Source organism: Carassius carassius, unplaced genomic scaffold (assembly GCF_963082965.1).
Source record: "Carassius carassius unplaced genomic scaffold, fCarCar2.1 SCAFFOLD_56, whole genome shotgun sequence".
NCBI classification, from domain to species: Eukaryota; Metazoa; Chordata; class Actinopteri; order Cypriniformes; family Cyprinidae; genus Carassius; species Carassius carassius.
Window position 1 is genome coordinate 823,217 of NW_026775126.1, and position 13,789 is coordinate 837,005.

General features: G+C 40.5%; 1 pseudogene; it reads right to left on the bottom strand.

Annotated features, from left to right (window-relative positions):
- Window positions 1-588: 588 nt before the first annotated feature.
- On the bottom strand, window positions 589-1,505 carry LOC132136878 (uncharacterized; annotated as a pseudogene).
- Window positions 1,506-13,789: the final 12,284 nt, after the last annotated feature.

A 13,789-nucleotide genomic window follows, 5' to 3' on the forward strand; every position in this document is an offset into this window, starting at 1 on the left:
TCAACGATATCGCTGTAGATGAAGTGACCCCAACTAAGCAAGCCAGAGGCACAGCGGCAAGGAACCGAAACTCCATCGGTGACAGAATGGAGAAAAAAACCTTGGGAGAAACCAGGCTCAGTTGGGGGCCAGTTCTCCTCTGACCAGACGAAACCAGTAGTTCAATTCCAGGCTGCAGCAAAGTCAGATTGTGCAGAAGAATCATCTGTTTCCTGTGGTCTTGTCCTGGTGGTTCTCTGAGACAAGGTCTTTACAGGGGATCTGTATCTGGTGCTCTAGTTGTCCTGGTCTCCGCTGTCTTTCAGGGATGTAGAGGTCCTTTCTAGGTGCCGATCTACCATCTGGTCTGGATACGTACTGGATCCGGGTGACTGCAGTGACCCTCTGATCTGGACACAGACTGGATCTGGTGGCCACGGTGACCTCGGAACAAGAGAGAAACAGACAAATATTAGCGTAGATGCCATTCTTCTAATGATGTAGCAAGTAAATAGGGTGTTATGGGAAGTGTTTCCGGTTCCGGTTTACCTAATTAATGCAGCCTAAAAATCCTTTAACGGATTTGGATAATAAAAGCATATTAGTATGTTATGTGTATGCCAGGTTAAAGAGATGGGTCTTTAATCTAGATTTAAACTGCATGAGTGTGTCTGCCTCCCGAACAATGTTAGGTAGGTTATTCCAGAGTTTAGGCGCCAAATAGGAAAAGGATCTGCCGCCTGCAGTTGATTTTGATATTCTAGGTATTATCAAATTGCCTGAGTTTTGAGAACGTAGCGGACGTAGAGGATTATAATGTAAAAGGAGCTCATTCAAATACTGAGGTGCTAAACCATTCAGGGCTTTATAAGTAATAGGCAATATTTTAAAATCTATGCGATGCTTGATAGGGAGCCAGTGCAGTGTTGACAGGACCGGGCTAATATGGTCATACTTCCTGGTTCTAGTAAGAACTCTTGCTGCTGCATTTTGGACTAGCTGTAGTTTGTTTACTAAGCGTGCAGAACAACCACCCAATAAAGCATTACAATAATCTAACCTTGAGGTCATAAATGCATGGATTAGCATTTCTGCATTTGACATTGAGAGCATAGGCCGTAATTTAGATATATTTTTGAGATGGAAAAATGATTAATGATTAATTAATGAATAATTTTACAAATGCTAGAAACGTGGCTTCCTAAGGAAAGATTGCGATCAAATAGCACACCTAGGTTCCTAACTGATGACGAAGAATTGACAGAGCAACCATCAAGTCTAAGACAGTGTTCTAGGTTATTACAAGCAGAGTTTTTAGGTCCTATAATTAACACCTCTGTTTTTTCAGAATTTAGCAGTAAGAAATTACTCGTCATCCAGTTTTTTATATCGACTATGCAATCCATTAGTTTTTCAAATTGGTGTGTTTCACCGGGCCGCGAAGAAATATATAACTGAGTATCATCAGCATAACAGTGAAAGCTAACACCATGTTTCCTGATGATATCTCCCAAGGGTAACATATAAAGCGTGAAGAGTAGCGGCCCTAGTACTGAGCCTATACTTGAATAGTTCAAGTTCATTTATTTATATAGCACATTTAAACAGCCGCTAGACAGACCAAAGTGCTTTACAGAGCAAGCATATAAAAATAAAAGCAGCAAAACATACATAAGCACATAAAGAACAACTAAGTTAAGATTAATTATAAATCAAAGAAACAGATGTAAAAAAAAAAAAGAACAGCATGATAAAAGTAATCAATATGCTAACGAGAATAGGTAAGTTTTGACCAGAGACTTAAAAACAGAGAGGTTGGGAGCCGTTCTGATCTCTAGAGGCATGGTGTTCCACAGACGAGGTCCTGCCACCGCAAAAGCACGCTCCCCTCTACGCTTAAGTCTGACACGAGGGATTACCAGCAGCGCCTGGTCGTGGGATCTGAGACTTCTGGATGGAATGTAAGGATGAATAAGTTCAGAGAGATAAACCGGTGCTAGGTTGTGTAAAGATTTGAAGACAAAGAGAAGAATTTTTAAATCTATTCTCTGCCGGACTGGTAACCAATGTAAAGATCTGAGGATGGGAGAGATATGATCATATTTGCGACAATTATGGATGAGTCTGGCCGCAGCATTTTTGGACTAACTGAAGACGGGAAATTTGAGATTCTGATATACCGCAATATAATGAGTTGCAATAATCCAGCCGACACGTAATGAATATAAATATAAACGTGTAGTGCAACAACCATACAAAGAATATTTTAAACAAAACTAGGTGGGACACTTTCAAATGGTATATCAACAGAGATGTATAGTAACGAAGTAGAACTACTTCACTACTGTACTTAAGTACTAAAAGGCGGTATCTGTACTTAAGTACTAAAAGGCGGTATCTGTACTTTACTAGAGTATTATTTTTTTCTCCTACTTCCACTTTTACTTCAGTACATATTTTCGATGAGTTTAATACTTTTACTCCGATATTTTTTTTTATGTGCTGCATCGTTACTCGTTACAATTATAAAAATGTTACGAATCATTCCATTACAAACAGAACTGTAGATGGCAGGTTTGATGAAGTTGGCACATCATTGAGCGAATCAAGCGATTAAGAAGACTGCGCGTGCTGACTGAACTGCTGTGAAGAGAGAGATGAACACCGAGCCGAGCCAGATAATGACTCGAGTTCACGAGTCAAGAACCGGTTGCATCGGTTTTCGAATCACCAGTAGTTCTTTCTGACAGTTCGATTCAATAAACCAGTTGAAGAAAACAGTTCACCGGTTCTTTTGCGCTCGACGTAATGGCGCCATTGGCGTTGACTGCAAGCCTTCGGTTTACCTGGGGCCCGTTCTTCTTACGTCTCTTATTACATCCGAGATCTTCTTCTTCTTCTTCTTCTTTAGGGTTTATCGGCAGCTTGCATCCATTATTGTTGCACTACCGCCATCTTCCGGATTTATTTTCCTTTAATATCCATTTACATCATATTCTTCTCATCAGACCTGTTCTTGATAAATAAAATAAAATATTTCCTCTGCTTTGTTCATTCTCCTCACTTTGCAGTATTTCCCTCATTCCTCTCCCTATTATTCCAACTTTTCCTAACTCCTCCATCATATTTTTCCTCTGTTCTTCATATTGTTTGCAACTCAACAACACATGCTCTATAGTTTCTGCAACCTGACAACAACCACAAAAAACAGTTGGGTGCTTTCTTATAATGTGTAATGTGCTATTCAGATTACTATGACCTATCCTTAATCTTGTCATAACTATTTCATCTTTTCTATTCCCTCCCCTATTCTTCACAACCCCTACTTTATTTTGAATAGCATACAAATGTCTCCCTTTAGTTTCCCTGTCCCACTGATTTTGCCATTCTCTAACGGCTTCTTTCTATACTACACTCTTTCCTTCAGACTTTGACAACTTAATATTTACTTCGATATTCTCTTTTTTAACAGCTTGTTTAGCTAACTTGTCCACTCTCTCATTACCTACAATGCCAATATGAGCAGGAATCCACGTCAGTTGAATCTCATAGCATTTTTCCTTCATTCTTGTGTACATTATCAATATTGAATACAGTAAATCCTGATGGCTATTAGATATTCCAGTCATGAGACTGTATAAAGCTGACACTGAATCACTTCCAATCAAAGCTTTTTTAATTTTGTTTTCCTCAATCCATTCTAATGCTATCATAATAGCGTATAATTCAACTGCATACACACTCAGATCATTTGTTGTTCGTCTGCTTATCTCACCTCTTTGATTAAAAATGTAAACTGCAGATCCAGTCTTTCCTGTTTCTGGATCCTTTGATCCATCTGTATAAATCTGAACATACTCTTTATATTTAAAATCTATATCTCTATAAAATTCCGCTGCCAGGTCTGTACTATTACTTACTGCTTTGACTCGAAGTAACTTAAAATCAACTTCCATTGTTTCTAGCTTCCATACCGGTGTATCAGGCCATGTTACTGTTGGGCAGAATTCCTTTTCATATACCCCCAATTCTCTCGCTGCCTCATCTCCTATCCACCCAAAACTAAACTTTTGTGCTCTCTCCCTTTCCCAATGATCTTGTAGTATTCTTTTAGTTGGATGACTATCTCCGTGTCCTTTTAGATTTACCCAATAATTTACTAGCAATTGTTTACGTCGAATGTTCAATGGCATTTCTCCCGCTTCCACCTGTAGAGCACACACTGGTGATGTTTTAACTGCTCCTAAACATAATCTCAGTGCTTTAGCCTGTATTACATCAAGCCTCCGAAGTACAGATTTGGTTCATGATCCATATGCCACACTTCCATAATCCATCTTTGATCTTATTAAATTTACATATATATATTTCAGTGACTTATAGTCTGTTCCCCATTCTAGTCCTGTTAAACATCTCATTATATTTATTACTTTTTTACATTTATCTTCTACATTCCTAATATGTTCTACCCATGTTAACCTCGTGTCAAATTGTACTCCTAAAAACCGGAATGTTTTAACTCTCTCTAAATTACTTCCATATAGTTTTATATGAATATTTTCCTTAATTTTCTTCCCTGTAAAAAACATCACTAGTTTTCTCTATAGAAAATTTAACACCCCACTTTATTCCCTATTTCTCAACCTGGTGGATCCCTTCTTGTATTTTTTTTACCACATGTTCTATATTTCTTCCTTTTTTCCATATTGCCCCATCATCCGCAAACAGTGATCTTCCCATACCTATTGGTATATTTACATATATATCATTAATCATTACTGAAAATAATGTGGGACTTACAACACTCCCCTGAGGTGTTCCATTCTCTACAACATGTTCACTTGACATGTCTGCCCCTATTTTAACCTGAATTGTTCTTCCTTCCAGGAAATCCTTAATCCAATTAAGAAAATTTCCTCTAATTCCCATATTATACAATTTAATCATTAATCCCTCTCTCCATAGCATATCATATGCTTTTTCCACATCGAAATTTATTTACTTGAGCTTTTCTTATGTTATCTTCCAAACACAATATTGCATCCATAGTATTCCTACCTCTTCTAAACCCACTTTGACATTCAACCACCATACCTCTTTTTTCCATAATATACATTAGTCTCTCATTTATCATACGTTCCATTAATTTACAGACATGAGATGTCAGGGCAATAGGTCTATAACTTGTTGGTTTACTAGCTTCTTTCCCAGGTTTTCTTATCGGAACAATAATTGCCTCCTTCCAGCTCTTTGGTAATTTCCCTTCCTCCCACACTTTATTGTATAGCATCAACAACTTATTTTTCCCCTCCTCACTTAACTGTTTCAACATACTATAAAAAATCCGATCTGAGTTGTATTCCCAATTGAACTACAATAATTCCTCCAATATGTTCTTTTTGTCTGTCTAATTGTTTTCCTCACTATTGCCTGTGCATGCTTATATTTAATCATATGTATGAAGTTATGAGTTCTTTTCATTATTTTAAATGTTTGTTCCTGTTTCTGACTGCTTCTTTACATTCCTCATCCCACCATGGTACGGTTTTCCGCTTTACATTACCTTTACTTTTTGGAATGGACTTCATTGCTGCTGTTATTATACCATTCTTTATTTTACTTTCCAGTGTCTCTATATCATCATTATAATCAATCTGGTTCAAATATCTGTCACTTTCCTCCTGAAAATTTTGAGATAAAGAAAAATTAATTTTACACAATACTGGATAATGATCACTTCCTACTGTTCCGTCTTTATAGACACTCCCAATCACATATCTGCGCCATACTACTGGACACCAATGTGAGGTCAAGTACAGATTCCCTCCCATTACTAACATCTATCCTTGTTTTACTTCCATCATTTAAACATACTAGGTTTTTCTCATCCAATAACTCTTCAATTACTTGTCCATTACTATCCATCTTCTCACTATACCCCACAATGCATTATGCGCATTGAAATCCCCACACCATACAATATTATTATTGTCTTGCCCCTCTATTTCCTCAAGTTTGTTTATATCTAATTTTCTACACGGATTGTAATAATTTATAACTACCATTTTTTTCCTTTCCCCCCATGTTTCTACCACTACATATTCTTGCTCCTTTCCTACACCTAACACCCTATACGGAATCCCTTGTCTTATAAATGTAATACATCCCCCACCACCACCATTTTCAGAATCAGAATCAGAATCAGAATGAGCTTTATTGCCAGGTATGTTCATACATACGAGGAATTTGTTTTCGTGACAGAGCTCCGCAGTGCAACATAACAGCGACAGAACAAAAAACACAATAAGGAAAAAAAAATACAAATAGGTGGGTAAGGATTGACAATATACAAATTGACAATGTATGGCAGGTATATTAAAATGAGCATTTATGTATGTACATGTATATTATGTGGAAAAATTTTAACTGTACGCTAAGTATGTGTGTTTGGATAAATAAGTGTATGTGTATATAAATATAAATATAAGTAGTATAGTGTGTTCCATGTATGTACATGTATATTATGTGCAAAAGATTTACGTGTACGCTAAGTATGTGTGTTGGATAAAAAGTGTAGTGTATATAAATATAAATAGTGTAGTGTGTCCCACAGTTATTATCAGCTGTTCATAAGATGGATTGCCTGAGGGAAGAAACTGTTCCTGTGTCTGGTCGTTCTGGTGTTCAGAGCTCTGTAGCGTCGACCAGATGGCAACAGTTCAAAGAGGGAGTGTGCTGGATGTGAGGGGTCCAGAGTGATTTTAACAGCCCTTTTGCTCACTCTGGATAAGTACAGTTCTTGAATAGATGGGAGGGTTGTACCGATAATTCGCTCAGCAGTCCGGACTACCCTCTGTAGTCTTCTGAGGTCAGATTTAGAAGCTGAGCTGAACCAGACAGTTACTGAAGTGCAGAGGATGGATTCGATGATGGTGGAGTAGAACTGTTTCAGCAGATCCTGTGGCAGGTTAAACTTCCTCAGCTGGCGAAGGAAGTACAACCTCTGCTGGGCCTTTTTCACAATGGAGTCAATGTGAATGTCCCACTTCAGGTCCCGAGAGATAGTGGTGCCCAGGAACCTGAATGACTCCACTGCAGTCACAGTGCTGTTCATGATGGTGAGTGGGGGGAGTGCAGGGGGGTTTCTCCTGAAGTCCACAATCATCTCCACTGTTTTGAGCGTGTTAAGCTCCAGGTTGTTGAGACTGCACCAGACAGCCAGCTCTTTAACCTCCTGTCTGTAAGCAGACTCGTCACCGTCCTGAATGAGGCCGATGAGTGTGGTGTCATCTGCAAACTTCAGGAGCTTGACAGAGGGGTCCTTAGATGTGCAGTCATTAGTGTACAGGGAGAAGAGCAGTGGGGAGAGAACGCAGCCCTGGGGAGCTCCGGTGCTGATTGTACGGGTGCTGGATGTGTATTTTCCCAGCCTCACTAGCTGCTGCCTGTCTGTCAGGAAGCTGTTGATCCACTGACAGACGGAGGTGGGCACGGAGAGCTGAGTTAGTTTGGGCAGGAGGAGGTTTGGGATGATCGTGTTGAAGGCAGAGCTGAAGTCCACAAACAGGATCCTCACATAGGTCCCCGGTCTGTCTAGGTGTTGCAGAACATAATGCAGTCCGATGTTTACTGCATCGTCCACAGACCTGTTTGCTCTGTAGGCAAACTGAAGAGGATCCAGCAAGGGTCCAGTGATGTCCTTCAGGTGGGCCAGCACCAGTTTTTCAAATGACTTCATGACTACAGACGTTAGAGCCACAGGCCTGTAGTCATTTAGTCCTGTAATTTTGGATTTCTTTGGGATGGGGATGATGGTGGAGCGTTTGAAGCATGAAGGGACTTCACAAAGATCTTCAACAGATCGCTGGAGCTGTGCGAAGATGGGGGCCAGCTGGTCAGCACAGGATTTCAGACAGGCTGGTGTAACACAATCTGGGCCTGGTGCTTTTTTCCTTTTCTGCTTCCGGAAGACCTGGCGCACCGCATCCTCGCTGATCTGTATTGCAGGTGTGGGGGAGAGGGGGGATGCAGGAGGTGTGAATGGTGAGAGCGCTTGATTGGAGAGGTTTTCAGGGTGGGTTGCAGGAGTTGTGAGTGGTGTGAACAGTTGTTTGGAGAGGCATTCAGGGTTGGTTGCAGGAGTTGTGAATGGTGAGAGCGGTTGATTGGAGAGGTGATCAGGATGGGTTGCAGGAGCTGTGAATGGTGTGAACGTTTGTTTGGAGAGGCATTCAGGGTTGGTTGCAGGAGTTGTTATTGGTGTGAACGGTTGTGTGGAGAGGTGTTCAGGGCAGGTGATGGGTGTTCTTTCAAACCTGCAGTAAAACTCGTTCAGATCGTCTGCCAGTCGTTGATTTTCCACAGTGCTGGGGGGTGGTGTCTTGTAATTGGTGATCTTCTTTAGGCTTTTCCACACTGATGCGGAGTCGTTCGAAGTGAACTGAGTCCTTATTTTTTCAGAATAATTCCTCTTTGCCACGTTGATCTCCTTTTCCAGTGTGTATTTAGCCTGTTTATACAAGACATTGTCCCCCTTCACGTAAGCATCTTCTTTGGCCTGACGGAGCTGTCTGAGTTTTGCAGTGAACCACGGTTTGTCATTGTTGTAATTTAGTTGAGTCTTGGTAGGAATACACATATCCTCACAGAAACTGATATATGATGTTACGGTCTCTGTGAGTTCGTCCAGATCGGTGGAAGCAGCTTAAAAAACACTCCAATCAGTGAGGTCAAAACAAGATAGTAAATCCTGCTCTGCTTCATTAGTCCATCTTTTTACAGTCCTTAATACAGGTTTAGCTGATTTTAGTTTCTGCCTGTAGGTCGGTATAAGATGAACCAGAAGGTGATCAGAACGTCCCAAAGCTGCTCGTGGAACAGAGTGAAATGCATCCTTTATTGTTGTGTAACAGTGATCCAATATATTACTGTCTCTTGTGGGACAAGTAACATGCTGTCTGTATTTTGGCAGTTCACGGGAGAGATTGGCTTTATTAAAGTCCCCAAGAATGATTAAAACAGAGTCCGGGTGTTGTTGTTCTATCTCTGTGATGTGCTCAGCGAGTTTCTGTAAAGCTGAGCTCACGTGCGCTTGAGGAGGGATGTAAACACTAACCAGAATGAACGAATGAAACTCCCGCGGCGAATAGAACGGCTTGCAGTTAATGAAGAGCGTTTCGAGATTTGAGCAGCACGTCTTCTTTAACACAGTTACATCTGTACACCACCGTTCATTGATGTAAAAGCATGTCCCGCCGCCGCGCGATTTCCCCGTTGATTCTGCGTCGCGATCCGCTCTAAACAGCTGAAAGTCCGGCAGATGGAGCGCGCTGTCCGGTATGGTGTCATTCAGCCAAGTTTCCGTGAAACACAGAGCAGCAGAGTGAGAGAAATCTTTATTTGTCCGAGAGAGCAGAAGCAGTTCGTCCGTTTTGTTGGGAAGAGAGCGGAGATTTGCCAGATGGATGCTAGGCAACGGCGTTCGAAATCCGCGTTTTCTGAGTCTCACGAGCGCTCCCGCTCGCTTTCCCCGCCTGCGCGTCCTCTTGAAGCGTGTGATCAGCGCAGCCGCTCCGCCGACAAGAATGTCTAGCAAAACATCAGAATAGTCGAAAACTGGTGAAATATCGGGAGATGTGTGTTGCCGAATATCCAGCAATTCGTCCCTGGTGAAACTGATTGCAGGAATATAACTAAAGACAGGACAAACTAACAAAAACACAAAAACAACTGCAGAGCACGTCACGGAGGCAGCCATCCTGTATCGGCGCCACTCGCGCCACTCGCCACTCAATTTTCCCTATCTTGTCTAACTGATATGTATCCATATATTATAAAGTCCAAATTAGGCTTTAGCCAGATTTCCTGAATGCATATAACATCTGGTTTTTCTCTTCTACTTCTAACAAATTGTTTAAAATCTTGCCCATTTGCGATCAAGCTTCTTGCATTGCATTGAAGGATTAGCATTACTAAAATTAACCCACACATGTTGTCTCTTGACTCGACTGTACACTGAGTTCATCCCTAACTTCTTCCCACTTTAATCCTGCCATATCTAAATGATGTATTGCTGCTTTAACAATAATCTGAATTCTTTCAGTTTTAGACCTGACTTCAGCCGTAGCATTTATCACCCCTGCAATGAATGTCACTATTTTCTTCTTCTCTTCCCATCTTCCCTTCTTTTCTTGATGATCTTCCCTTGTCAATGTCACCTTTATTTATATAGCGCTTTAAACAAAATACATTGCGTCAAAGCAACTGAACAACATTCATTGGGAAAACAGTGTCAATAATGCAAAAATGATAGTTGAAGGCAGTTCATCATTGAATTCAGTGATGTCATCTCTGTTCAGTTAAATAGTGTCTGTGCATTTATTTGCAATCAAGTCAACGATATCGCTGTAGATGAAGTGTCCCCAACTAAGCAAGCCAGAGGCGACAGCGGCAAGGAACCGAAACTCCATCGGTGACAGAATGGAGAAAAAAACCTTGGGAGAAACCATCTGGTCTGGATACGTACTGGATCCGGGTGACTGCAGTGACCCTCTGATCTGGACACAGACTGGATCTGGTGGCCACGGTGACCTCGGAACAAGAGAGAAACAGACAAATATTAGCGTAGATGCCATTCTTCTAATGATGTAGCAAGTACATAGGTTGTTATGGGAAGTGTTTCCGGTTCCGGTTTACCTAATTAATGCAGCCTAAAAATCCTTTAACGGATTTGGATAATAAAAGCATATTCGTATGTTATGTGTATGCCAGGTTAAAGAGATGGGTCTTTAATCTAGATTTAAACTGCAAGAGTGTGTCTGCCTCCCGAACAATGTTAGGTAGGTTATTCCAGAGTTTGGGCGCCAAATAGGAAAAGGATCTGCCGCCTGCAGTTGATTTTGATATTCTAGGTATTATCAAATTGCCTGAGTTTTGAGAACGTAGCGGACGTAGAGGATTATAATGTAAAAGGAGCTCATTCAAATACTGAGGTGCTAAACCATTCAGGGCTTTATAAGTAATAAGCAATATTTTAAAATCTATGCGATGCTTGATAGGGAGCCAGTGCAGTGTTGACAGGACCGGGTTAATATGGTCATACTTCCTGGTTCTAGTAAGAACTCTTGCTGCTGCATTTTGGACTAGCTGTAGTTTGTTTACTAAGCGTGCAGAACAACCACCCAATAAAGCATTACAATAATCTAACCTTGAGGTCATAAATGCGTGGATTAACATTTCTGCATTTGACATTGAGAGCATAGGCCGTAATTTAGATATATTTTTGAGATGGAAAAATGCAGTTTTACAAATGCTAGAAACGTGGCTTTCTAAGGAAAGATTGCGATCAAGTAGCACACCTAGGTTCCTAACTGATGATGAAGAATTGACAGAGCAACCATCAAGTCTTAGACAGTGTTCTAGGTTATTACAAGCAGAGTTTTTAGGCCCTATAATTAACACCTCTGTTTTTTCAGAATTTAGCAGTAAGAAATTACTCGTCATCCAGTTTTTTATATCGACTATGCAATCCATTCGTTTTTCAAATTGGTGTGTTTCACCGGGCTGCGAAGAAATCTAGAGCTGAGTATCATCAGCATAACAGTGAAAGCTAACACCATGTTTCCTGATGATATCTCCCAAGGGTAACATATAAAGCGTGAAGAGTAGCGGCCCTAGTACTGAGCCTTGAGGTACTCCATACTGCACTTGTGATCGATAGGATACATCTTCATTCACTGCTACGAACTGATGGCGGTCATATAAGTACGATTTAAACCATGCTAATGCACTTCCACTGATGCCAACAAAGTATTCAAGTCTATGCAAAATAATGTTGTGGTCAATTGTGTCAAACGCAGCACTAAGATCCAATAAAACTAATAGAGAGATACACCCATGATCAGATGATAAGAGCAGATCATTTGTAACTCTAAGAAGAGCAGTCTCAGTACTATGATACGGTCTAAATCCTGACTGGAAATCCTCACATATACCATTTTTCTCTAAGAAGGAATATAATTGTGTGGATACCACCTTTTCTAGTATCTTGGACAGAAAAGGGAGATTCGAGATTGGTCTATAATTAACTACAACCCGAATTCCGGAAAAGTTGGGACGTTTTTTAAATTTTAATAAAATAAAAACTAAAAGACTTTCAAATCTCATGAGCCAATATTTTATTCACAATAGAACATAGATAACATAGCATATGTTTAAACTGAGAAAGTTTACAATTTTATGCACAAAATGAGCTCATTTCAATTTTGATTTCTGCTACAGGTCTCAAAATAGTTGGGACGGGGCATGTTTACCATGGTGTAGCATCTCCTTTTCTTTTCAAAACAGTTTGAAGACGTCTGGGCATTGAGGCTATGAGTTGCTGGAGTTTTGCTGTTGGAATTTGGTCCCATTCTTGCCTTATATAGATTTCCAGCTGCTGAAGAGTTCGTGGTCGTCTTTGACGTATTTTTCGTTTAATGATGCGCCAAATGTTCTCTATAGGTGAAAGATCTGGACTGCAGGCAGGCCAGGTTAGCACCCGGACTCTTCTAAGATGAAGCCATGCTGTTGTTATAGCTGCAGTATGTGGTTTTGCATTGTCCTGCTGAAATAAACAAGGCCTTCCCTGAAATAGACGTTGTTTGGAGGGAAGCATATGTTGCTCTAAAACCTTTATATACCTTTCAGCATTCACAGAGCCTTCCAAAACATGCAAGCTGCCCATACCGTATGCACTTATGCACCCCCATACCATCAGAGATGCTGGACTTTTGAACTGAACGCTGATAACATGCTGGAAGGTCTCCCTCCTCTTTAGCCCGGAGGACACGGCGTCCGTGATTTCCAACAAGAATGTCAAATTTGGACTCGTCTAACCATAAAACACTATTCCACTTTGAAATAGTCCATTTTAAATGAGCCTTGGCCCACAGGTCACGACGGCGCTTCTGGACCATGTTCACATATGGCTTCCTTTTTGCATGATAGAGCTTTAGTTGGCATCTGCTGATGGCACGGCGGATTGTGTTTACCGACAGTGGTTTCTGAAAGTATTCCTGGGCCCATTTAGTAATGTCATTGACACAATCATGCCGATGAGTGATGCAGTGTCGTCTGAGAGCCCGAAGACCACGGGCATCCAATAAAGGTCTCCGGCCTTGTCCCTTACGCACAGAGATTTCTCCAGTTTCTCTGAATCTTTTGATGATGTTATGCACTGTAGATGATGAGATTTGCAAAGCCTTTGCAATTTGACGTTGAGGAACATTGTTTTTGAAGTTTTCCACAATTTTTTTACGCAGTCTTTCACAGATTGGAGAGCCTCTGCCCATCTTTACTTCTGAGAGACTCTGCTTTTCTAAGACAAAGCTTTTATAGCTAATCATGTTACAGACCTGATATCAATTAATTTAATTAATCACTAGATGTTCTCCCAGCTGAATCTTTTCAAAACTGCTTGCTTTTTTAGCCATTTGTTGCCCCCGTGCCAACTTTTTTGAGACCTGTAGCAGGCATTAAATTTTAAATGAGCTAATTAAATGGATAAAAGTGTAAAATTTCTCAGTTTAAACATTTGCTACGTTATCTATGTTCTATTGTGAATAAAATATTAGCTCATGTGATTTGAAATTCCTTTAGTTTTCATTTTATTAAAATTTAAAAAACGTCCCAACTTTTCCGGAATTCGGGTTGTAGTTCTTTGGGGTCAAGTTGTGGTTTTTTGATGAGAGGCTTAATAACAGCCAGTTTGAAGGTTTTGGGGACATGTCCTAATGACAATGAGGAATTAATAATAGTCAGAAGAGGATCT